At 40.1% G+C, this 24,980-nt stretch overlaps 1 protein-coding gene across 7 annotated transcripts in view; it reads right to left on the bottom strand.

The window, feature by feature from the left end:
- Window positions 1-24,980, bottom strand: part of b3gat1a (beta-1,3-glucuronyltransferase 1 (glucuronosyltransferase P) a) — an 85,541-nt gene that overhangs the window by 31,662 nt on the left and 28,899 nt on the right. For all 7 annotated transcript variants that reach the window (XM_032510238.1, XM_032510246.1, XM_032510222.1 and 4 more), the window contains one exon: window positions 14,757-14,980. The gene's annotated coding sequence lies outside the window, so the exon portion shown is untranslated. The remainder of the gene's footprint in view (window positions 1-14,756; window positions 14,981-24,980) is intronic.

Here is a 24,980-nt window from a genome sequence, read left to right as displayed (position 1 = left end):
AAATGATATCATAGCCAAACTATCTTAATTTGTAATATGAAGGATTTTGAAGATCCATATCTCATGGTCTTCCTAGGCGGATGGAATTTTCTTTATTGTCATGGAAATAGCTCAAGTAGTTGTCAAGTATGGAACTTCATGTAAGACTGAACTTCTATACTTACTGATCATCTGTTTTTGACCAAAGTTACCAAGGCCACACAATGACAGCTGAGAAAATTCAATCTGCCTATGAAGACCACATAATGCAATTGAAAGCATGAAAAATATTAACAAATGAGATAGTAAGTAACTAATTAACATTGTCAAAATGTTCCCTTGATACTAAGTACATTTTTCTATTTTTAGATTATTGCCTCTCCAAGTTTAGTTCTAGGCAGTATTCAGTTAAATATCAATCTGCAGAGAAACAAGTATTATGTAAAATTAAATGACTATTTAATAAAATAACATGCTCTCTTTAAGAAAATACATATTTGTGTTACATTTTAGTATAAAAGGTCAACATATGCTAAAATGTATTACTCTTGTTTGGGCTTTAAACATATTGTAATAGGCACTGGACAGTCACATTGTCAAGTATATATCAGAACCATCAGGTCAGCAGTGGCAAGCTCACACATTGTTCCTCTTTCTTCTCCCTCTTCCCTCTGACCTTCAGTTTTGTGAAGTTGAGTCTTCAAAGACGAAGCGGGGGCATGTTTTCAAGTTGTTATCAAGTCTGCGTCTGACTTCTGTGCTCCCTTGGCCCTGATCATCTCCTATTTCCAGAGGACCCAATAATAACATCATATTTTCCTTATTTTGTGGCATCATTTTGATGTACTCTCCAGTCGGCAGGGAAAACAGGCTCTCTGGAGATAGCATGTCTTGGTATGTCCACTCGTTTGCTTTAGTTTAGGAATTCATTGGTCTCGGGCTAGCTTGGTAAAGTAAAACACAGAACAGTTTTTAGGGATATCTAGGAAACCGTGGAAGACAAGTTGCTAAAATAGATCTGTATTGAGGTTACTGTCACAGCCTTGTGGCTTTGTAGTGATCACAGACGAGGAGTGGTACTTATACAGTAGGAGCTGTGGCATGTGGTTATTAAAATAAATGTAAATGGATGAAAAAACAATTAGAGGCTGCCTTGTTTTTGTAGGTGAGAACAATGTGTTGCAATTTGAATATCTTTGAGTCTTTTTCTCACAAACTAATTCAATTAATTAATGGGCAGAGGGGGAACTGATGGCATACTGTACAATGTTAATCTGAAAATCCTGAGCAGATTTGGCAAATTTTTTGCTTTTCAAAATGTGAACAAACAAATTTACAGTTCTTGAAATTTAAGCAGGCACACACCTATCACAGATCTTCATGTGACAAAAAACTTGTGTTGGAGAAAGCATTTCCTGTTAAATTAGATAATTTATGTCTGCCATGTTTGTTGCTATGCTATTAATACTCTGTGTTTGGGTTCAACAAAAGGTCGCCTTCACACTAGTTTTGTATATCTTGTCCCATCAATCCAATTCCCACCTGCCATGGAGCGTGTTTCTTCAAAATGTGATGCTCTCCTCATGTAACAACTGCCTGCTTTGAGTCAAGCTATTATTAGCAATGCAAGGCAGCTACTGTATACTTTTGTGGGCTGCGAGAGGAAAGACAGTTATGTTGTTTATGATCATGTCATATTCTTAGGTATACCTTATATCATGCTAACTGGATTTATAACATGCTAGTTAAATTGACATTGGTAATACTTTATTAAGTAATTAGTAGGCTAATCAAAGAGTGTCTGAAGTGTGATTAACAAATGTAAACCATTAAAGAACATATCAACCTTTACTCTGTCGGAAATCCACTATTAACAGAGAACAAGACCAGTTATTCCAATCACTGTAAAACATGTTTGAAAAAAAAATTAGCCAGTGAGTGTAGAAGTAAGTGCTGTTACGCATGCTTGATTTAGATGATGAGGATGGCTGTTTCGTTTTCAGGAAAACTTGAATAACCCATTAGCTGTGAGCACTGGTCCTGATTGATGGCTCCAGTTCATGCCTGGATCAAGCTGCCTCAGCAATGATGAAAGATTTAAGAGCACCAACCTTCAGGCAGGTTCTTTTCTGCTGATAACCATGGGGGATAGCCTAGCGCAGTCTGCCCTTAACTTATCCTGACTAATTTATAGTCTGGCTCGCCCAGGGCACATTTCCAATGCTGGACCTGGGAGCACGACGCAGCCTCTTACAGCTGGCTGAGCAGACTGAAGGAGCTCCGCTAGGATTGCAGAGGCTTCCACTGCGACGAGGACCAGCCATGTCGGGCCAGTGCAGCTCAGCTCTGATCACAGCTGAGACGTGGGAGATGTCATTTTGGGAAGACTATAAGGAGAGATGGGTTGACAGCACTGTCTTGTTTCTCCTCATTATGACTGCTATAAATGGTAATTTCTACACTTTTGTTTTTGTATGATTAAACATTGAATGTAATGTGTTAATTAGGTTTAGATGTTTTGCAAGGTTTTGCTGACTAGCTGTCTTTACGCTAAGGTAAGCTAACCGGCCATGGATATTTTTTTTTTATTTACTGTAAAGATAGAAGATCAATTTTTCTATCTACTGTAGCTCTCCACCATAAAGCAAATAGGCATATTTGCCAAAATGTCAAATGCATTTCCTTGCTGCACTTATAATTAATAGATGAGAATAAATGCTGCTCATAAACAACACTGACTAAAACTTTATATGAATAATTTGCCCTGCAGCAAAAAAGGAATTAATAACATGATCATGGTTTAGATGTTTTCTCACCGCAGCCCTTAGAGGTTGGGTTGTACAGTAATGTGAATTAGAAAATGTCATAGGATCCTTTGTGCGCCATCAACACAACAAACAATATTCATCATAAAGTATAGGCAAATGACACAAAACCAACACTTTACAACCTCTTGGTCCTAAATGTGGACTTAAACAGTTCCCACCAATAAAAGGAAAAGCATAGTGTTTATAGCGTTCTGGGTTTCTGTGTACAGAGCATTGACTTCAACCACATGTGAATGTACAGGCTTATTGTGCCTCAGCAGCATAAGGTCAAAGGTTGACAGAGGGAGCTCCCAGATTCATTAGCTAATTAGAGGCTGCATCCTGTGTGGGAGTTTAGGTGTTCGACTCTCTACTGCACTCTCGCTCTGAATTCAACATTCTATCTCTGTTGAGCTCTGAGTTCCTTAATGAGGGTTAGACCATGGATTTCTCCAATAAAAGATTCCCCAGCATCAAAGTCCCACAATTAAATGCCCTTGGGGGGTGGGAAATAATATATATAATAATGAATCTGATAATCACTAATTGAACCTAGGGGATTTGATCCAACGAAATGACAGTGTAGCCAAGAGTTTTTTGTTACAAAAACTCACTTCTTGTTTGACAATAGATCAGAATCATCGGACAACTGAGTTAATCTTTTTAAAAATCAAACAAACTGAATTTTATTGATAAGAAATGTTCAATTTGTGGAAAAATGATATGGGAATAACAGCAGCCTCAGCTCCGTGACCAACATAAGACAACTGGGTGGCCCTACCATGTCATAAGTGTGTAGCAGTGTAGCGTAGCTGCATTTGTGAATTTAAAATCATGGAAGTGCTTCAGGACCGCAAGCATACTCTACCCAGCAAAACCTTCTCCAGGATAAGAGTTTTTGAAGATATTTCTGATGCAGAGGCGGATGAACTTGGCACATAAAAATGTGACACAGCTGCCAGTTTGCTCATATCCATCTCTGGTGTTTCCTTAAACATAATTAGTCAGGGTGTTGGTATATGTGATTTACCTCTATGACATGCTGTCATTAACGTTGAACCTGCCTGTAAAACACAGCCCCCCCCGACTGATTTTAATAGCTTTGGTAATTAGTGAATGTAACATTATTATTATTATTTTCCATGCTTACTCCATGGGTGAGTCATTCCATTTGCTAATGCCTTACGCAGTCTATTTTATGAACACAATGACATACTAGCCTTAAATACTCATGCACTCATGTGTTGACGTATTAAGGGCTGGAATCCAAACATTAAATAAAATATACACTCCAAAAAACTGAAACTCATCCAGTATGTCAGTATCTATTACTCAAATAAAAAAAAAACTGATCTTACTAATGCACATTTAGCTCATTGTACTGTATATTAAAATCGTTCTTTGCAGCAGTCTTAACAAGCTAGTCTTTCCACATTATCATTTCAAATTCTATATTAAAAACAGTTTAGCACTTATGCATGGCTTTTACACAAATGGGATTTCTTGTATACCACCATAAAAAGCACTGACATTTAAAGATATCTGTAAAATGTCAAATAAGTGATGATGTTGAATGCAGGTCTAATGAAGCAACAAGTCAGCATAGCTTCCAGCTCAATGTAAAAACAAGGCACCTTTGACATTTCAACCCTAGCATGGATAATCCTGTCTTTGCTGGGCTCTCAAATCATTGCTTATCACTTACTATTATTATTTGTCCTTTGCTTGTATGCGGTTATGCATAGACGCATTCAAAGAGCACCCGGGGGCACAGAAAGATGACACCGACAGAACAGTGTTGACACAGCAACTGCGTGTCTGCTGATGCTACATTAAAGAGGTGTCACTGACTCAACGGAGCAATGACTTTGCTGAGATAAAAAGCACGGTGGTGACTGACGGCAACGCTGTCAACAAATCCATTGGCAGTTTTCAGCTTTCTGGATGTTGTGCAAGCATCAGTGAAAACAACAGTACTGTGTCATAGTGATAATAATCATAATAAGAATAATAAAGGGCACGACTAAATACACCAAAACAAAATCTCAAATGTAACCTTAATTTATTACAGGACCAAACCATGTTCTTACCTACCAAGAGTACAGTGTGGTTGTGGTTGAGCTAACAATTATCATGTTAACATGCTAAGATTGCTGATGTTAAAAGAATAAGTTGGACATGTTGGGAAATATGCTTATTTGCTTTCTAAATTTAGATGTGAAGGTTAAAACTGCCTTTATGTCTTTACAGTATGAAGCCTCTATCCTGAGCCAATAAGCTTGGTTTAGCATAAAGACTGCAGCTAGCCTTTTTCCGCCAAAAGTAACAATATTGGCCTAACAGCAATCTCAAAATTATCTGTTTAAGAACTAAAATGTAGCAAAGAAAAACTTTGAGTTTAGGGGAGGTTACAGCCAGTAGAGATCCAGGGTGTCATTGTGCTGGACCAAGACATAGTACAGCACATAACCCCTGTAAAACCGCAACATTCACACAAACAATTTTTACACTCTTGGTTTTGTATCAAGCGGGATTCAACATTTTTCAATGTCAACAGTATTTAAACCAGCGATGTACCGTGTATGTCAACCATATGTTCTTTATTGTTATTTTCCATCAACAACTACAACAGCCTCAAATATACACGCACACACACGCACACAGCCTCACACCAAAACCAACTTTCCTCTTGCCTAATGGTGATCAGTAGCCTATAGAATGAGGGAAACCCTAATCCATTTGCCACTTTACTGAACCATATGAGCCAGTATCTATAATTAACCCCCTTCGGGGCTGATGCATTATATGTGGCAATGTCTCAAATTAGACCATCTTGCTGTAAAGTCCAGGGAGGGTTGGGCAATAGCAAAATTAGGGGGGGGTGTTGGACTGAGCTACAATCATATGTTATCGGAGCTGCATTCAATCAGTCTGTACTTAGCATGTGCATTCTTGTGTGTGCTGCTTAAAGTCTGCTAATTGCACAAATAAAAGCCTATTTTTCCTTCAGCTTAAAGACCCATATCATTGCACAGTGAATCCTCTAAACAGCAGCTTCTCATGTTAAAGCAGATTGATACAAATTCAGTTTTTAGCTTAGATTACTTGACGCCGATGCATGATGTTACCTTTGCATAACATCTCAGTTTGATAACAGATGAGGCTATTTGTCATATTTTCAGCCTAAGGTAAAGCCTTGTTCTTTCACAAAACATGTATCACTTCCACTGTACTGAAATGCAGATCTTAAGTAGATGTCTTGGTTGGTAAGTAAAGAAACATGACATGTTTTTATGACACCTTGGAGGTAAGACGTCATCATCAGTTTAATGAATGTATCCCTAAAGTTTGACTAACCCCTTTGGGCCTTTGACCTTTAATGGAGCTCAAGGATTTCTAGTTGGATGGATGGAGTATAGACATTAGGCATGGGGAAAGGTCATTGGCTTAATACAACCATTCATCTAGCTACAATCATGTAATAATGTCACATGTGTACTTGAATTATGTGCCTCATCATAGGCCTGACTGTATTTGACAACGTTTGGTTATATTTTCAACATGTTGTTTGTTAATTTGAAATTAGTGATTCTTCTGTCAATTGCTTTACTCATTTTCATCAAAATATAGAAGACTGTTTTTTTACTCCTCTTGTAAATGCATACAAACTTCTCATGTTTACTTTTCAGGCGCTGTTAGTCTTTATAACAAAATGTCTTAGAATCAGTGTGTTTGCAGAGATGAAAAAAAATCTTTAATTTTCATAAATCTTTCTAGGAACATATTGAAAATTGTAGTGACAGGTTTTCAACAAAAACAGAGGAGATCTTAAAAATGACTTTTAATTAGGATGTGCTTTCCTTGCCTGGCTCATGCTCAATTTGTCTTGAGCAATTAGAGATGCCAGTGGGCAGAGAAATTATCCTTTCTTTCTCCAATGCTGTTGCATTATGGAATAACTTGTGGTTGAGCATCATAGAGGATAATCATTGGCTTATTACTGATTAGCCTTTTTGTCCAATTCAGACTGACATTGGTTTTCATGTAGCTCGGAGTCACGATAAAACTGAGAACTCAACTCTCCAACATACAGCACGCCCCTTCTTTCAGATGGTAACCCTACAAGAGGAAGCAGCTTTGTACAGTTTCAACCTGCAAATTGTGTCAGTTCTACAGTATAAGTGTGCTTGTGTGCGTTGTCAGTGTCTATATCTTAACTATTATACAAACCAGATGAGAGTTTGTGTGTTTGTGTGTTTGTGTGTGTGTGTGTGTGTCAGTTTGTTCTGTCACGGTTGGCAAGCTCAGAACATGTTGCTGTTCATTATCACCCTTTCTGCTTTGATTATGTTATATGATAAAATCAGAACAACTATTAATCTTCATCTATTCAATTGTTTCTTTGCTTGTGGATCCGCACACAATCTGCCCACACTGAGGTGTGAATTTGACAAAACGTGATAACAATGATGCATGTCAGTATTTCAGGATTTGTCCCAGCAGGAGGGATACAACCATTATAGACCAAAACAAGTTGTTACTGATTGGCACTACACCTGCTGGATGACAATGTTCACTGTCGCCTGAAAATCAAGAAACTATGTTGGATAATTTAGCATCACAAACCTTCGCCTCAATTGTTGTTTTACTTGTTGTCTGGTGACGCAGACTTTTTTTCTTTTACCAACAATGTTCTTTTACTTTGAATGATTAAAGGGTTCTCCTTCAATAGAGCTAGTGACATGAATCTTCCCCCAACTCCTGAATGAGGCGGTCTTCACCAGAAAAAGTACAGGGTGTCTGTAGCATCGGAAATTGACACAGGAGAACAGGGTCTGTTTTTCCAAAGATAGACTTTGCCTATGACTATGGCTTAGATCTAACTAATAATCAAAATATAAACGTCTAAATGCATCCCCTAGTCGAAGGACTAATTTGCCACGAATTGTTGGTACATGTAAAACCAAGCTACTGAGTCACACCTTCTCAGCTGAAATGTTTGATTTCTTAAAAAAAAAGAAAAACAATAAAAAAGACACCCACAATCCCATGCCCGATAGGAAGGGGGCTGGATCAAAGAAATATCATTAAAAAAGAAATCCGCAGACCAAATCTTAGAAGAGCCTGGTGTTCGAAACATTATACAGCATTAAAATCCTTCTAATGGGAGCTAACTGGTGTGCATATCTACTTGTTTCAATGATTTCTGGAAGGATTTAACAGTTACAAGGACTGTAAAAATTAATTGGTTAGTATAACAATACAAAAAACTTCCAGCACAATACTTCTGCTAAAACATCAGTCAGAATCAGGGTGGTTTCTCTGTGCAAGCGGAAACAATGTCCTCACTCCCGTATATTTCCAACGGTTTACTGTGCTCTCTGTAAACTCTTTCCTCTCTCATTGCTTGTTCCACGACATGTCAACAAACACAAATTGTGAGTCATGTTTTACTCTGTTCATTTGGTTCCACTGATCAGCAGGTGACCCTGATTGTTACCGTGGAAACATGGGTCTAAGTTCTGAGTTATCCTGGGATGTAGGGCCACCTTTGCCTCATTTACTTAAATGAGGTGCTTTTAGTCACAATGACCCCAGCTCCCCTCAGTTAACTGATTGGTCTGATTTCCACCTACAGGTTCAGTGTTTTTCAGACTCAAACTTAACCTGTTGAGATTTAAACAGGTTGTGTGGGACTAACTGCAAAAAGTTCTGATAACATGGAATAAAAAATGGCTGTTTAAAAAAAATAAAAAAATAAAAAATATTGCACACATATGCTCAGCTAGAAAATAGAGCACTAAGATTGCCTCGAAAGGAATTTGTTGATGCTGAATAGCTGCAGGGCGAGACAATGTTAGCGTATCCCTGTTTGTATCCCAATGGCGATGGTGCAACTCTGGGGGGGGGATGTGCTTTAGTAAAGACTGTAAAGTGCTGCTAGTTTAGACTGGCCAAGGGCTGTCTAATGACATACACAAATACACACACACACACACACACTCACACACACTCGCACACTGATGTGGTGTGATGGGCTTTAGGGTGTTAAACTTTTTTGAAAGCCTTTAGGATCTACTGGTTTGCGTGTCGGTGCAAGTGAGTGCATTTGTATCTGTGCTTGTTCTTTTTTGTGTGGACACATGGCTGCATGTTGTCTGTACGTGTGTTGGTTTCATCAGACAACTTAATGGCAACTTTCACAATTCCCCGAGACCTTGCTGAGTCTCAGAGCAGTCCTGGTTATCTAATCTTGCAAGAGCTAACTGTGTGCAGGTACCATACAGTGCTGCAGCCAGCTGGCTCGTGGCTAAATCCTAAATTGTCTGAAAGACTGAACCACTTATTTGGGTCATGTTGGTTTGGGTAGAATGGAGCTGTTCAAATGCTGAACTTTCAATGATCTACTGTGCTCATTTTCTCCTTTTGTGTGCAAAAAAATAACTTGTTTTTTCTCCATGATTGGCATTCGGTTTGCATGCCTTCTGCGTGTGGTGTGTTTGTTACAGTAACTGTGCCACACAACTCCTCAGCAAATGGTTTACTCTCCAAAACCAGGTTGTTGTGCACTGAATAATTCAATGTTCAAGAGGGAAATGTTAAGAGACATTTTTCATGATAATATGAAGTTGCAAACAGTTGCATCATGCCACAACACTTTTTTTCTCCTTCTATCCTCACAATGCAACATTATCCATGTCTGAGAAATTTGTGTCCTTGGAACTGTTGCAATTTGCTGTTGCACAGTCCTTTCAGCAGTTCTTACCGAAGATAACTCATTTCGTTTCACTCATGTTGTAAAAGATGTTGTGGATTTCTTTACAAATAAACAATTAGTGGATGGTTTAATTAGTTAAAAGGTTCCTGCCTTAGTTAAAACATTGCAGGAGGACTGGTGAAATACAAGATAAACTAAAAAGCACAAAAACTCATTCACAAAGCATTTTTGGAGCTGCTTTTTCCAACACAAGTTTTCAGGTCAGCCATGTGTATGCTTGCTTGGCTTGTGAGAATTAATGCTTGAGAAAACTGCCAAGGGGACAAATGTATTTGTGGTGTAGGTGAAAAAAACCAAGTAAACATAGATGCATTTAAGCTCTTTCTAAAGCCACCAAATGTGTGTTATTATCTATGAAACTGCTTATTTTGTGTAAGTAATGACATACAATGAATGCACGTCATGCTCAGAATTTCATTATTAAGCTTAGAAAAATTCAGCAGCTAATGAAAATGAAATTGAAATGAGAAAACGTCCCCTGTAGGACTTCTTCTTAGCAGGTTTGAGTCATTATAGAACAAAAAGCTTGTACAACAAAGGGCAGACGAAAGGCCGCAAAGAGCTCACAGTAGATTTGGTGGAGTGACAATGATGAGCAGTGTCTTCCCTGTATAACAAGCTCACCCTATCACCAAGCTGAAATCTAGGCAGTTTATCTCAGAAGTTCAAGGATTGCATACTGTTTGCAGGCATAAGGAGAAAATGCAATGGGTGCTTTTTGAGAAAGGCACATTTTCACTTAATAATTTATGTTCCAATTTTTTGTTCTACAAAAACCTTGGTCTCTAACGTGTTTATTATCCAGAACAAGTGAGAGACACAGGATCCTAGAACCGAATGGAAAATGCACTTACTGTTAATAACAATGCCTGGAGGTTCTGCTGCCTTTGGCCAGTACAAACATTACTGTAATGCATTCTTAACATACACTGGCCTTTGCTGTATATGCTGAGCTCTTTAGACACTGGTACACTGTACATCTGTCTGGGAGATTAGTCTGAATGCTCCAGCTGTGATGCAGATAAACACATAAGGAACACCCAATGTTGTTTTTCTCATCAAACATAGAGTAGGCCTAAAATGTATTATTTTTCACATTGTACACCAATGACTGCAGGAAAGTACACCCACATAATTATTTCCTAAAATTTGCAGACAATACAGCAATTCTGAGCCTTCTCCAGCAGTACATAAGTCCTTTTCTGTACCACGATGAGATAGACACCAATATCAAGTGGAGTGACACCAACCATCTTATTTTAAAAGTCACAAAAACCCAGGAGATGGTCCTTGGCCCAAGGCAAGTGATTGACAATGAGCCAGTCACCATCAAAAACCAGGAAATCACCCAGGTATTGTCTTACAAATGCTTAGGTGTCCATATAAACAATTCTTTCTGCTGAAAAACATACATTGACCACCTGTGCAATAGACTGCAGCAGTTATTATATTTTCTAAGATGACTGAGACAGTAATGGAGTAAGCAGCCAGATCAAGCTTGTGTTCTACAGGGCAATTCTGGAGAGCATTATCAGATATGGAATCACAGCATGGTTTTCGACAACTTAACAGTGCAGCTAAAAAGCAGGCTGGTCAGCACAAACAAGACAGCTTTGAGGATAATAGGTAGGAAAGAGCACAAGCCCATACAGAGCCTGTACGAGCAAGCTGTTAGAAAACAAGCAGGAAGAATCACTGAAGACTCTCTACACCCTCTCTTTTCTGAACATGAATTTCTGCCATCAGGAAGAAGATTCCGTGTGCCACGATGTAAAATAAACAGACTGAAGTTATCGTTCATCCCAAAGTCCTTCAAACTGCTGAACTCCAATAGTAAATCTTAGCACAGCAGAGCAGGGGTGCAATAAATACACCAGCACTTTTTGCACTTCACACTGTATTAATTACAGTTAATTCTTAGGATGTTGTGTTGTGTGTGCTGTCAAGTGCGTCCTCCTTTTGTGTCTTAGGATGTTTTGTTGATCTTATGTTTATGTTGATTTTAGAATGTTTTATTCTGTTACATGTTTATGTTGTGAAGCAACAGATTGTAGCAGTATGTCCCAGACAAATTTCCCATCTGACTTTATCCAACAAAATGTAAATGGTGCTGTACTGAAACTTTCCCAAAACCATATGAGCCATATGCTTAGAATTGTATAGAAAGGAGACAACCTATACTGTATAATTAAACAATGCCATTTTTTTGTTTAATTCATTGTTTGTTCAATTATACATTAAAAAAATAATGAAAAAGCTCATCATACTTTCATAGCCCAAGGTGATGTCATCAGTTTTTGTTTGTGTGACCAACAGTTGAATATCTAAATATATTCCATTTACAGTATAATGTCGACAACGTAAAACAGTCAAAAGTCTCAAAGTAGTTAATTTTCTGTTGATCAACTGATCAATTAATCACCTACTCATTACTGCTTTAAATTTCAGCAAATTAGATTTTAAATTGTTTTATATACATTTTTTTTACATGTGTTGGATTGTTTTACAATTTCATGATCACACATTATATTAAGGCCTGCATTCATGGTTAGTTATTTCATGTCTCATTTATTGAATTACATTAGAACATTTTGGGTCTCTATATACAATACATTGTAGATTTTGGATTACATAATCTGAACACCTTACTCATCTTATAACATGAAGTGGATAACTTACACATTTAACATGCAGTAATCATTTTGAATACAGGTTTACTTATCTTGGCAATCTTTAGCCAGAGTTGGCCAGAACAGAGAGAACAGAGGATTTATATTTTAAATGTGTCTGGTGGCCTTATAGCTTCTCTGAGCTTTCTCTCATTCTCATCCTCCTCTGACAAACTCTGTCATACACACACACACACAAGTTTATATTCTATCCCTCCTGTACATTTTAGTGTCCTCCTCTTTCTCCACCTCATCTTCCGTCACTCCCTCTAACAGACAATTTCTTGTTGACTCTTTTTTTAAATTAACTTTCCTCCTCTTCTTGACCAACAACTCCAACCTTCCTTTTATCTCCCACCCCCCCCCCCCCTCAATTTCTCTCTCTCTCCCTCTGTCATTTTGACTGGCTCTCTCTGGGGGCGGATGTGTATCTGTGTCCCTCTGCAGATCTGGAAAGGACATCCTCTCAGTTTAATTCAAGTCAACCCCGGTCTCCTGGTGCTCCAAGACGCAGCATGTGTGACAGCTCTACAGAGACAGCCAGAAGGAACAGACAAGTCTCATCTGCATATATGTGTGAGTGTGAGTGTTAGTGTGTGTGTGTGTGTGTGTGTGTGTGTGTGTGTGTGTGTGTGTGCGTGAGAGGGACAGTGTGTTTCAGCCAGGCATCTTTCAACATTTCCCTGCAGACTGAAACCGTTACTTTCACCCTGGCAGCAATCAGCGCCGTCTATAAATCTATGATGAGAGGCTGCTTTGTTGATTAGTCAGTGCTAATTCAGCTCACACCAATTAAGAGGGTTGGAGGTGCTATCTAAATCATTACATAACATATGATATCTGCTCTAAGCCTGTTGGAGAGACTGTAAATAAAACCATGATCTTAAAACTGTTATGTTACAGTTTGCCTAGCAGCCGCATATCGTGTGTCCGCCAAGAATATTGCATGCGAGAATATTTTATTGGCATCCAGTGCATACTGTAATAAAGCCCAATAAAGCAACACAAACTAGTTGAATCAATACCTTTCTGCCAGTCCAAACAAAAACAAATACAAGTGTAGGATTTATTACAGAGCTGTTCTATTGGATTGCATTAACCTGCGAGGTATTTGTTGTATTTTGTCAATACTGTACTCACAATGTTCATGTTAAAATTTTAGTTAGTTTTCAGTTAGTTAGTTTTCCAAATATTCAGTCATAACTCAAAGACAAATAAAATCTGACCTGCTGAAGGCACTAGATGAAAAGTCATCAGGAGACATCCACTTTGGACCATCAGGGCCTGTACAAACCTTTGTAACAAAATGTCAACCTCATGGTAGAGGAAAAGTCAGGAGGATTCAACTTCTGGTGATTCATGAATGTGTGTACAAAGTGCTGCATATCCAAGAGCTATATATACGTTCTGCCTGTTAGGTAAGGCAAGGCAGCTTTATATACTGTTTATTGCACATTTCAGCAACAAGGCAATTCAAACTAATTTATCCTAACAAAAGCATCATTTCAATTGTGCTGTTACGTTTTTTTTAGTCATTGTCTAAGAGCAGTTGGTGCAGTTTAATATTTGGTGCAGTGTGAAACATTGCTATCGACCAATGCTGTGATCCCAGGGCATATGTGGTTTATGTAACTCATATAGATCCGTGTGCTAACCTGTCTTATTTTAGCCGAGTTTGTTTGCACTGGGCAAAAGGCAATATGAGAGTATGAGGTTTCAATTCATCTTACCTTAGGCTTGCCAATAAGGAATCATGATATTTTCTCCGGTGGTAAGAAGACAACAGAGCCTACAAGCGATGTAATAGCAAACCTCTCTCACTCCTTCGCTCTCCCTCACCTCACTATCTCATCATTTGCTGCCTCCACACCTTAAGATTATTTCCTCCGATTTTTCATCAGCAGCATCAGCTCTTGAGCTCTTTTACACCTCCCCTCTTCCTGTCTTCCTCACCTCACAACCTTCTCCCCCATGCTCCCATGCACTATGCCCACATATATATCAACCTCTAATAATATCAGAGGCCAGGGGGATCGTATGCAGCAGAGGTAAGTGGATCTGTCAGATCATTTTGCCCCTGTCCTCCACGTAATTCCTCTACTGGATTTCCTAGTGAAAATGCAACATCAATTGGACAGGAAGCGAGACAGAAAGTAGATAGACAGCCATGATAAAATGAGACAGAGAATGAGAGAGACTATCTGGTGATGGGTGATGTTAGGCTACTATCACCTGCATCCCTATATACCTTTAACCACATCCTTGGTGAGAGATTTTATGTTGCCTGCCTTGTAGAAAAATAAATAAGGAAGTGACAGTGAAAAACATCTCTGGTTAGAAATGCACTGCACCTAAGAAAGGGATCAATATCTTGCAATGATTCTTAGATGGAGTACTGCTTATGAACTTATATATACTGTACTGGAACAAAAACATCAAGCGCATGGGAATGTATTGAACAGGGCTGGTCAGTTGTATGGACATTTTTCCCCCCCATAACAATGACAACAATAGGATACTCACAAGCAGTCCTTTGCCTGTCTGCAGCAAGCATAGGCCCCTCCTCCAGTGTATTCCTCTCCTCCTTGTGTTGTAGGATACTGCCACAACTCTTTGTCTCAAGCCTGCCTTTATTGGTGCTGTCTGAAGAGCAGAGATGTCTTTGCCGGTGGTGAAACGCAGTGGGAAGCTGTGTCACTGGTGCTATTCAAACTCTCCCAACAGTTTCACGTCCTCAGGGCTGGCCTCTGGAAAAGCATGAGAGAGACGTGAGTAAGAATGGGCCTCCTCTTTCCAATACAATGAGGGGCATTGAAGAAAGGGAATGAGCAGGATGGCAGCTGGCAGGAGACGCTGCCATACTATAACAGCCGCTGGGTCATTCTCAGTACCTCGGTGGCCAGGATTTCTGTTTGCATCTGGACAGCTGTCAGGAGAGTTAATCTTTGTGTATGTGTGTATTCCTCGTAGGACTCTGATGAAGTACAGTTACAAGCTGCTTGACATACAGGAAATTTATGAGATTTTGTTTTTTCTTTCATGGGGTGTTCCTTTTAGGACTACATCCACATTTTTGTCATACAGTATGAAAACCAGTTACATGGCTTTATATTTCTATTTTTCCCATGGAATACATGAGTTTCTTTGTCCTACGCCCTCGGGAAATGATAACAGAACAGCAAAAAAATAAATTGCTGAAATATGGCCAGATGCAAATCAAAACACAAATTTGACAATGTATTTAGCCCATCAGCTATTAATAGCCTCCTTTCTCTAAAGCATGGCCTCTGGGGAGCATCATTTCAAAATGTCCATCTGGAGGAAAAAGACAACACACCAGCTGCACTTCTCACTCACTCCACCGCAATTCCTCTCCCCCAGCTACCGCTCTCCATTATTGATGAGACTTCCTCTGTCGGCCTCATCTGCAACAGTGTTGGTAGTCCTCGCCTCTGGGCAGCCACTGTGGTTACAGAGGGGGACCAGCTGATGCCACGCAAGGAGAAACGAGACACATTACTCTCCTATTGACAAGATGCAATGTAGAGGGCAAGCAGTGTCGCAGGTTTGTTATTGGCCTAATCTACATTCAATAGGGTTGTCATAAGGGTAGAAAGTAATTATCTCAAAACCATGGGGAATACCCCTTTGGTAGATCCAGCTGACTCGGGAATTCTCAACCTGAGCCACAGGATTTAAGAAATACTCTGTGGAGCCACATTACTGGGGATGGAGGAATGAAGCTTTCTGAAGCCCCAAATCCCTATGAAGCAATTGTGTCGAAGATGGTTCATTCTATGGAAATATTTGATACAGTCAAAAATGGCAACGTCTGCTGGTGGGGATGGATGAAATCTGAGACCATAATGACAGTGACAGAGTCTACTGCTCTGTGTTCACATACTGAGGAAGATCCCCTTACGCCTTGTATTCACAAGATAATTGTTTTTGGTGTTTTGTGAGTTTTGGTGTGGTGAACCGAGGCATTACAAAAAACATCTATCAAAGCTCAATGCTGTGTTGAGTATTCACTACAAAGTACAAAACAACAAACAACAAAAGTACCAATGTAGAAACTTGGATGCAGAGCTAAGTGACAAAAAAACTAGCTACAGTCGGCTACCAGGGTTATAGCTTCCCATACAAACAACTTCTTCAGGCTAGTATGTCATTGCGATTTGTGATCATGCATTTCACTGCACCTGCTGCTGAAAATCTAAAAACTTACTGTCAGAATTCTCTGTAAAGAAAACACATGTTCATAATAAGAGGGAGTATGAAAACGAAAACATCACTGGCATGTGAAGTCCTCTACATGTAAAATGTATTAAATGTACTTAAAAAAAGGAAAGCACTTACAACACACACTACATTCATATAGACAGTAATATATTATTTTGGAACAATTTAAAGGTGTGTCCACATTTAAGTGGAAAAACCAGGGTTGTGCGCAGAATGATTCACATTGGTCGGCATGGTATTGACCACCATTGCTGTACAAAATGGCACCACCTTTGCTACAATGTTAATGTTAATAGCAGATGATCGCTACGTTTCCAAGACTCAAACTGATTTCTTATAACAAACCTCGTAGCTGCTTGCTGATATTTTGCTGAGTGAAGATCTTTTTTTCTTTCTTTAGAAACAAGTAATTTGTTCTTCATTTGTCCTATCAGTGCAAACAGTGGTCAACAACAATTGGCTGTGTCCTGAAAGGTCAACAGCTCACCCTTTTAGGCCCTCTTTTGACCCAGGGCCTGGTTTCAAGTCCACATTTTTTTCCTGGCCTCTACACCATCACAAGCAGACATACACTCTACCTCCAAAATGGCACGCTATATTCTGTTTTGACATGATGGAGACTGAAAGACTTGTTCAAATATACACCGCCTGCATGGCAGGGAACAATACAACATTGCAACACCCCTAAAGGCTCAAGCCCACAACTGTAGAAATGTCAGGTTTAATGAAAAGAAAATCATCATATCGTGTGCAATATCAAAACAAATGTGAATGAAAATCAATGTAAAACAAATCCAAAACAAAAATGAGCAAGACATTATTCAAACAACAAGAAACAAAACAGAATATAATGTAAACCAACTAGATTATAAATCAAAGAAAAAGTGACAGAACGATTTATCGGCCAGACGATATATCGGGCTGATATTTGCGTTTTTATGTGTATCGGCATTGGCCGATATGCGGCTGCTGCGTTCGCTGATCCTGATTTCCAGACAAACGTCCACAGGCATCTCTGTTTTGCTGGAGACGCTGCAGTTCAGGTGCAGACTATGCACTGCCCCTCCACCACTAGCAGCGCGGCAGTCTTAAATTACAAATCAAGCATTTTATTTGAATGGCTACTTTTCAGGTTTATTGTTTTCTTAAATTATTTAAATGCGTTGACAAAGGGCATTTTGTGATGGCCTGATTATATCTGTCTTATAATATGTCAGCAAGTAATGCATCATCATGGCTGTGTTGTAGATGTTGATGAAAGTCTTTTACCCTTGCACAGTTAACTGTATACAGTGCACCCATCCATATGATGGACATTGCACCCATAATTTGGGTGATATGAATGTAAGATGATTGCAGAAGTGGCACTGATCTGTGTTTTTGTTTATTATTTTTAAAGAAATGGCAGAGCAGTTTACATTTTTATGAGTAAAAGCAGTATCGGCTCCAAACATCGGCTCAAGCAAATCGGCACCCCGTATTGGTCATCGCCTAAGGCCGATGAAAACCAAATCGGCCGATCCCTACAAAGAAACTCTCAGCAGTTGCTCAGCACTTAATTTTAGCACCAAGGGACTCTGATAGAAAAAGCTCAAACAGCAATTATTGTCATCTTAGCCTGTGGAGCAGCCAAAGGAGGCCAAGGATCTGAAGTTGTGCCTCTGCTCATCAGGGGTTAAAAGAGATAAAACCAGGCACCAAACAAAAACAAGTCTTGCGTGCCATGCGTAGCTATGGTTACAACACTGAATATAAATTTGCTGCTGTCTAATAGGAGGTGTGATATAGTGAAAGCAAAAGATAGTGATAGTTTCAAGATAAGCTGATGTCATTTTAAAATGAGGATGGCTATTCAATCATTTAAATGTTACTCCAAAACCTCCACACCTGCCAATCTGCCCAGGGCTGTTTGAGGCTTATTTATATAGTGACATAATTGTTCATGAACTACAATTGGGGTTGACCAACTCTGTTCACAAAGACAATGGCTGCTTAAAACAGAAATCTCTATCAACTAACCAAATTCAGACCTTAAAAGGAAAGAATTGTGTTCCTTATATAAACACATGACAAACATACAGTGGTGTGAAAAAGTGTTTGCCCCCTTCCTCATTTCCTGTTCCTTTGCATGTTTGTCACACTTAAGTGTGTCGGAACATCAAACCAATTTAAACAATAGTCAAGGACAACACAAATAAACACAAAATGCAATTTGTAAATGAAGGTGTTTACTATTAAAGGTGAAAAAAAATCCAAACCATCATGGCCCTGTGTGAAAAAGTGATTGCCCCTAAACCTAATAACTGGTTGGGCCACCTTAGCAGCAACAACTGCAACCAAGCGTTGCGATAACGTGCAATGAGGCTTTTACAGCGTCGGAGGAATTTTGGCCCACTCATCTTTGCAGAATTGTCCTAATTCAGTTACATTTAGAGGGTTTTCGAGCATGAACGGCCTTTTTAAGGTCATACCACAAGATCTCAATAGGATTCAGGTCAGGACTCTGGCTAGGCCACTCCAAAGTCTTCATTTTTGTTTTTCTTCAGCCATTCGTTGGGACTTGCTGGTGTGTTTAGGATCATTGTCCTGCTGCAGAACCCAAGTTTGTTTCAGCTGAGCACACAAACAGATGGTCGGACATTCTCCTTCAGGATCTCTTGTTAGACAGCATAATTCATAGTTCCTTTTATCACGGCAAGTCTTCCAGGTCCTGAAGCAGCAAAACAGCCCCAGACCATCACACACCACCACCATATTTACTGTTGGTATAATGTTCTTTTATGAAATGCGTGTTCCTCTACGCCAGAGATACTTGGACACACACCTTCCAAAGAGTTCCACTTTTGTCTCATTGGTCCACAGAATGTTGTCCCAAAAGTCTTGGGGATCATCAAGATGTGAGAAATTGAGACGAGCTTGATGTTCTTTTTGCACAGCAGTGGTTTTCCCTTTGAACTCTGCCATGCAGGCCATTTTTGCCCAGTCTTTTCCTGATGGTGGAGGCATGAACGCTGACCTTAACTGGGCAAGTGAGGCCTGCAGTTTCTTTGGCATTGTGGTGGGGTCTTTTGTGACCTCTTGGATGAGTCTTTGCTGCGCTCTTGGGTAATTTTGGGCGGCCGGCCACTCCTGGGAAGGTTCACACCACTGTTCCGTGTCTTCGCCATTTGTGGATAATGGCTCTCACTGTGGTTCACTGGATTCCCAAACTTGGAAATGGCTTTAACCCTTTCCAGACTGATAGATCTCAATTACTTTCTTTCTCAATTGTTCCTGAATTTCTTTGGTCTCGGCATAGTGTACTTTTAAGGATCTTCTGGTGGACCTTACTGTGTCAAGCAGCTCCTATTTAAGTGATGCCTTGTTGTGAACAGGTGTGCAATAATCACCTGGGTGTGGCTAGAGAATTGAACTCGTGGACAACCACAGTTATAGTATGTTTTAACAAGGGGGCAATCACTTTTTCACACAGGCATGATGGTTTGGATTTTTTTTCACCTTTAATACCACCTTCATTTACAAATTGCATTTGTGTTTACTTGTTTGTCCTTGACTATTGTTTAAATTGTTTTGATGTTCCGAAACTTAAGTGTGAGAAAACATGCAAAGAACAGGAATGAGGAAGGGGCAAAACTTTTTCACACCACTGTATGTGACTTAAGATACTTGTTACTCATTTTTTTTCATGTTCCGATACAGTATTATAAATTTTCCAAGTTATTGGGGTATGTTAGAGATTTTTACCCAGCAGAAGGCTTATGCATTTCATGTGATATTAGCATCCACAATGCACTCAGAAACTCCTCCAGGACACGATAGACTCACAGCACAAACCCCGGACTTAAGAGCGTGTGGACTGCAGCAGGTGGCTCCATTCTGTCATGTTCTACTCTTTGACCAGACACCCAAAACACACACACAAACACACACACGCACACACACACACACACACACACACACACACACACAATGTTTGTGCGTGGGAGCCCGCAGACATTCACACTCTTTCAGACAAGCTCATACTGTGTGAAAAGCTGTAGCTCTAATGTGGGCTGACCACTACGACCACGGTCAGTCTGTGCATCTGACAGTGACGGATGGAGGAAAAGACATTAAGACCTCCGTCTTAATTGGATTTGGTTAATGTAACCCATCAGAATAGAGATTGACACGTGTACTGTGTATACACACAAATGTATCATGAATCAATGTGTCCTCTTGCAAAGGTTGTCTTGCAGGAAGAAATACAACTCAAGAATAACAAAAAAGTGTAATAATATGACACTTCTCTTCCTTTATGCAGTTTTGATTGTGATTTATATTTGTACATGTACTGACTGCGGCATGATTTTTAATATATTTTCTAATCTGACACAGAGTCTGCATAGCAGCTGCAGGGCCTGCAGGGACAATCCTTTCTAATTCTGCTTCCACTGGGACTCTGGGAGCCATGTACAGACAACAGAATAAACGCACACACCACCACACACCCACACACACACACACACACCACACACACACACACACACACACACACCACACACACACACACACACACACACACACACACACACACACACCACACACACAAAAACAACAATGTTAAAGCATATTGCCCCACAACAATACATAGTACAGTACAGACTCATCTGACCATTGCAAGAAAAGCAACCACTGCACTAAGGCAAGGGAGAAGCACATGCTTACGTCTGCAGAATTCATTATACTTTTATGTGTATCTTTGCATCCTTGGAGAGTCAGACCTTTGCTACATTCCACTGCAGATATTCTCCTGACATACAGTAATACCACCAAGGTATGTATGATCGCCATTGAATAATATTATTATTGAGTGGAAAATACCCTGCTGTGAAAAAAAAACAAAGCCTGTCCTCTGTTGAATCTTTGATGGTGCGTCAGATAATGCCAGAGATAATGGCAGACCTTGTGGCCTTTTTCATTCTGAACACATCTGTCATTTAAGTGAAAATTGCCAGGTTTGTCATGAAAGAGAATTCATAATGCCTTTGAGTATGGCTCTATGATTAATTCAGGCATGTCAGTTGGTGAGTAAATGCTTCTTTATTCTTGTGTAAGTGGTCAATATTAATAATGCAAATGCGGGTCCAAGTTCAGCATCCGTCTTGGCAAAGTTGAATATGGGTGGTTTCACTAGCCGCCGCACATGCTTGTCACCACATTCTTACTCTTTCTTTCTCTCCCTGCCTTTCTTTTCCAAAGCAAGCGCACCACTCCATCCTTTCTCTCTCTTTCTGTCCCTGGCCCTGAAAGGCGCCGTATACCTCTGACGCCTATTCTGATGGAAACATGTGGCCCATCAGCAGTAATTGGAGGACCTGTGGTGGTTGGGTTTCTCTAGGAGGCAGCAGAGTGATCGATTCCATGTATCGTGGAGGTGGGCAGGCTGGCTGACAGCACTGCATCCCCCACAGCTCCTGACAGCTCAATGAAGCCCAAGCCGCAGAGCACAGGATGTCCTTATACAAGAACAATCATAAGGCGTGCAGGTCACCTTCAAGCCCCCATAACTTACAGCCATCCAGTTAAATTATAATTATCCATTTAGTCAATTATCAACTGGGTAGAAGCACGTTGAACCTGTCATTACATTCACATTAAAGAATAAAGGAAATGTCAAAGGCCTAATAACGATGATGTGATGTAATTATCTCCAAGGTGATTTATTTGAAAGATTTTACAGTGATAATCTCTTAACGCCTTCATACATTCTCTGAGGTATACAAATTTAATTGCAGAGTGTGTGCTATGACACAATGAAATAGCACGAGATGTGGATGATGGATGCTGCGGAGACTTCACACAGGCAAGCTAATTTGCATAAACAGGGTGGTGTCAATGCAGCGTTGCGTACTGTAATCACAGCTTTGGAGAGCAGTCTTTGTTTGTCCTCCTGTTTATGGTTTTAAACTGTGCTGTGCTGAGCTCAGCCTGATCATCGGTTACCATGGTGACACACGGTAGCTGGGACTGATGGCATAGTAGAAAAGCATATCACAGGTTACCTCAAAAGAACTATTTATTTACCTTATCCTTACCACTGTTGGACGTCATGTTACCTTTTGTGTCAAAAGAAACCTGGTGACTCTGCTTTGAACCTGCCGGCAACTATAACAACACTGTACCAAAATATGAAAAACCCAGTCCCTGTGGCTTCACACAAGATAATTTTATGGACTCTGTTGAATAAATGAGGAAATGCCCTACAGAAAATTGGACAATATACTGTGGCCTACATATTTCTTGTGGTAAGACCTCAAATCCTACTCTCAACAAAGTCCAATGTGAATTCCAACACAAGCCACATCCACCAGTCAATGCAGAGGTTGTTCCACTGATAACACACAATATATCAATGAATTGCTCCAGTAGCTGCCATATCTTTGACAATATTAGGCCTTGTGGCAGGGTTTCAACCCTGTGACCAGTAATATTATAGCAGCAATGATTCATGTGGCTCTGACCGCACCAAAAAAACCTCCATGTCCTGGCTTAGAGCCAGAGCTAGTAAACCTTCCCAGCTATGGCCAAATGCCGACAACTACATTATAACCACATAGAATGTGTATGTGTAAATGTAATAATACAGTCTTAAAAATGTTTTTGTTATTATTTGTCAATTTCTATGTACTTAGTTTCATGTTTTGATTATTATTGTCTAAATTCAGTTACATTGCCTTTTCTACGACCCCTGTAATAAGATTATGATGCACCAATACTGATATTGTATTTATCTATTTATGATTGAATTTCAAATGGCATTGTAGCTAATTATTTTATCTAAATATTGAGAAATCAGCCAATATTACATCCACCATGTGTTCATTTAAAAAAGGAGGATGTAATACCCATTGATTACAACCACTAAACATCTACAAATAAGACAAAGGACATAATCTCAGTGTCCTCACTAATATACACTCACCGGCCACTTTATTAGGTACCCCATGCTAGTAACGGGTTGGACCCCCTTTTGCCTTCAGAACTGCCTCAATTCTTCGTGGCATAGATTCAACAAGGTGCTGGAAGCTCCTCGGGGAGTTTGGTCCATATTGACATGATGGCATCACACAGTTGCCGCAGATTTGTCGGCTGCACATCCATGATGCGAATCTCCCGTTCCACCACATCCCAAAGATGCTCTATTGGATTGAGATCTGGTGACTGTGGAGGCCATTTGATACAGCAACTCATTGTCATGTTCAGAACCAGTCTGTGATGATTCCAGCTTTATGACATGGCGCATTATCCTGCTGAAAGTAGCCATCAGAAGTTGGGTACATTATGGTCATAAAGGGATGGACATGGTCAGCAACATACTCGTAGGCTGTGGCGTTGCAACGATCTCAATTGGTACCAAGGGGCCCAAAGAGTGCCAAGAAAATATCCCCACACCATGACACCACCACACCAGCCTGAACCGTTGATACAAGGCAGGTGGATCCATGCTTTCATGTTGTAGACGCCAAATTCTGACCCTACCACGCACTGTCGCAGCAGAAATCGAGACTCATCAGACCAGGCAACGTTTTTCCAATCTTCTATGTCCAATTTCGATGAGCTTGTGCAATTGTAGTCTCAGTTTCCTGTTCTTAGCTGAAAGGAGTGGCACCCTGTGGTCTTCTGCTGCTGTAGCCCATCTGCCTCAAAGTTCGACTACTGTGCGTTCAGAGATGCTCTTCTGCCCACCTTGGTTGTAACGTGGTTATTGAGTCACTGTTGCCCTTCTATCAGCTCGAACCAGTCTGGCCATTCTCCTCGACCTCTGGCATCAACAAGGCATTTCCGCCCCAGAACTCCGCTCACTGGATGTTTTTTCTTTTCGGACCATTCTCTGTAAACCCTAGAGATGGTTGTGCGTGAAAATCCCAGTAGATTGCAGTTTCTGAAATACTCAGACCAGCCCTTCTGGCACCAACAATCTGCCACGTTCAAAGTCACTCAAATCACCTTTCTTCCCCATACTGAGCTCGGTTTGAACTGCAGAGATTCTCTTGACCATGTCTACATGCCTAAATGCACTGAGTTGCCGCCATGTGATTGGCTGCTTAGAAATTAGTGTTAACGAGCATTTGGACAGGTGGTACCTAATAAAGTGGCCGGTGAGTGTAGCTGCAGCCCAGAAATTTGGTCATGCCAACAAATGACAGCTAAAATAAACTAGCATTTTTTAACCCCACTGACAGTTTTATTTTCACACTATTTAAGAATTAAATTACTTGTTCAAATGTCCTTTTTTGCATTGCAGCAAGAGTTAAGAGCAACATGATCCTCCAGGAGTTTGGCAAATACTTGTAGAAAGCCTACCCTTAATGCTACCTGCTGATCCCCCTCAGGGAGAACTTTTGACAGAGACCGAGGACGGGAGAAGGTTGTGGCTTTACAGGCAATCCCCCTATAATATTACCTCTCTTCCCTCTGCCACACACAAACAAGCAAATACACACACACACACACACACACACA

Source organism: Etheostoma spectabile, chromosome 3 (genome assembly GCF_008692095.1).
Source record: "Etheostoma spectabile isolate EspeVRDwgs_2016 chromosome 3, UIUC_Espe_1.0, whole genome shotgun sequence".
Lineage (NCBI taxonomy): Eukaryota > Metazoa > Chordata > Actinopteri > Perciformes > Percidae > Etheostoma > Etheostoma spectabile.
This window is presented reverse-complemented; position numbering and strand designations above follow the sequence as displayed.